The following is a 3,147-nucleotide window of genomic DNA, read 5'->3' as shown; positions in this document are numbered from 1 at the left end:
CACAAGACAGACTGCAGACTCCTCTGGGGACATACAGACATAAATCAAGGCTGCAGAGGAGACAACTGAGCCTCCCACATTCAATGTCGGAACAGGAGTTCTTCCCCATAAAAAATAATGTGGACAATTCTGTGAAAGGGTGATACTTTTCTCTTTACAAAGCAAATGTTTATGGACAGATCGTGTCGTAGCATAACTTCTATGTGTTATTTTTGTCAAATGTGTCATATCAAATCACTACAGTTTCAGACATATTATTATTTAATGAGTAATGTTTTAATGTAAGTAATTCTCAATGAGGTATCTTGTCAGTTCTAAGAACCATATCCCTCTGTGGAATATGACTCAGCAAGGTGGAGGGTCTCTGGCTGCTATGAATGTGTTCTGAAAGGCCAGCTAATCCTCCCCTTCTTATTACTCCTCCTCCACCCCCCAAATACCACAAACACATGGCATGTAAGGGTATGTATGCAAAAACAAGATACAGCGAGTCATCACATCCTTCATCTCAACTGTCGACATATTATTGAGTTATTGACGCATAAAAGCAACAGGTATTCAGCAAGCTGCAGCCATAAATCCAGCTAGTGCAATAACTAAATGTGTTTGTGTTATTAGAAATCGTATGATAAAATAGCTAACATCAACGGGTTCACTGCAATATCATTCTGAGAAACATTTATGGATCTCTGCACTATTGTGGAAAGGCAATTCAACATGCACTCAGATTGTGAATTGTTATTTTATAGCATAAATGTCCTAAATAGTAACCCAAGGGAACAGGCAGTTGAAAACAGTGAATGATTCTGATGTGTCTGCATGCACACACACACACACACACACACACGCGCGCATGTATACAAGACAGGACAGCGCTACCATTGAGTCTTTGGCAGCTCCAGTAAGACATCAGAAGAAGCAGCAGCTGGCACCACGTACAGAGAAAGGAAGGGAGAAAGATGACGGGGAGGATATACGGAGTCTGTCAGAAGCAATGTCAGGTCACTGCTCTCCTCATCTGCTCTCTGGTGAGCTCCATTCATCTTGGCAGATAGCAATTTATATGTCAAGTTAACCTCCCTCCACAGACTTGGCTCTGATGTCTTGACTGGGGCAGTACAACTCCACTGACAATTCTATAGTGCAATAACACAATTACAGGGCGCGGGATATAGCTGGGGAACAGCTCTCACAGCCGTAGTACATTAACCTCCTTTCACCACAATGGCTGACTTCATGCTCATTCAGGGTATGGGCAATGGCAAGGCAGATATTAGAGAAAACAAAACCTCTTTAACAGAGACAGGTTCAATGACTACAGTTAAAGATCTTCAAAAGAACCCCAGATCCTGTACAAAAAATTTACTGGTCTTATTGTATGATTTATAGGTGATGTTTCTTTGGTGGTATTGCGAGAATAATTAAGTTGAAGTTTCTTAAAGATTATATATACAAAATTCACTGCTATCAGAGCACAGCATCTCAGACTAAAACGAATGAGCGCTACAACCCACCAGACACTATAGACAAAACTAGATCCATTTTTTGGCCCCTGAACAAACCCTCTGTAATCCTTTTGGTCTTGGCGCTCTCTGGAGGGAGTTTCTCTCTCCAGTGTTTGTTGCTTCAGTGCAGCCTTTGCCTGAGTTACCTGAATGAACTGTAGTCTATCCTGCTGGATGTATTTCCGTTGTCTACATCTTTTGTGCAGATTCCATTAATAAATGACTTACTGGCTTTTTGTTTGCTGGATTTGGTTGCACTTGCAGTGGCGTGTTGAGTGTGGCTATGTCGGCTTTCTACTGCTGTCTCTCCTCCAAGCTGCCCCTGCTCTCACACACGCAGAGCTCAGCAGAGTGGAGGAAAGAGACAGAGAGTAAAAACAGCTGTGTGACAGCTGGCGTAAAACAATGGATTGGATGAGGTCAACAGAGCCGATACTGATCAGTTAAATGCCTTGATCAGCCCCAATACTGATCTTTGAGATCGGATCATTGGACATGACATTACCTTGCATATCATTGTAACGTTGATAACTTCATACAAAATGGACAGAAGCAAAATAAAACCAAACTTTGTTTGTCTTTCCACTGTTCTAACAATGACCAACGCTGATTTGGTTCGAAATAATCCACTTAATTAATTAATTCACTGACAGAAATGAGAAAAACAGCTGTTTCAGTTGCTCTCCTCAGTTGCAAACTGTACAGCAGATAAACTAGCTACATCAAGTAGCTACAACAATGAAATGCTATTTACACATGGTTGCATTGGTCTAATAATTTAATACTGTACATAATATACCAGTAATAAGGGCATTTTTTGTTTTAATACTAGCTGTAAGATTGCAGATTGCAACCAACTGAATACCACTCGCCTTCCAAGTACGTAGGAGAAACTACGGAGGCCACAAAACTTGTGAAAAACGACCCTATCTGGAGCCAGTGCTTAGTTTGTCCATTCTGGACTAGTGTAGAAACGTGGCCGTTGAACATGTCGGACTCTGTAGAAGAGGACCTGCTGTCACTGAACAATTGAGGCAATTCCTTAATTAAAGGCTAGTTGTGAACACACCAGTAGCACCGCTTAGCAGTTTTATGGTTCACACCTGTCACAGGGATGAGTAAATGTAACCGTTTCATCTAGATGACATAATTAAATCTTGTTTCTACACCCCCTAGCTTTTAGAGGTGCCTTTGTTACTTCAAGTTAAATCCCACCAGATGAAATGGAGGGGCTCTAAGTGCAAGTATAATTTACTGAACACAGTCCGTCACGGAGGAGATTATGGGAAGTTCAATAGCAGTTTCCCCCTCTCCTGCTTTGATTCTCCCAATTTATTAAACTGTGGGAGATCATATCAGCTGCCTAAAGCTGCAGGTGAGCACAAGCAGGCAGGCAGGTTGGATAATAAAACAGATGCCTGGCCAGGGGCCCAGAAGCACCAGGCAATAGAGAAAGACTAACAACATGTTCATACTGTAAGTTTGCTGGCTCGCTCTGCATATCTGCAAGAAGAGAATCAAATAGCCTCATCACTTCATATTCCTCCAACTCCAGAATGAAATCACACCAATTGATCCAACAAACTCTTAAACTTCAGTTGAGGAGAACACAGTGGAAATATGGCACACACACACACACACA

This window comes from Morone saxatilis, unplaced genomic scaffold (assembly GCF_004916995.1).
Source record: "Morone saxatilis isolate NCDOM2014 unplaced genomic scaffold, NCSU_SB_2.0 Contig20, whole genome shotgun sequence".
In the NCBI taxonomy this organism is placed as follows: Eukaryota; Metazoa; Chordata; class Actinopteri; family Moronidae; genus Morone; species Morone saxatilis.
Note: the sequence above shows the minus strand (reverse complement) of the source record.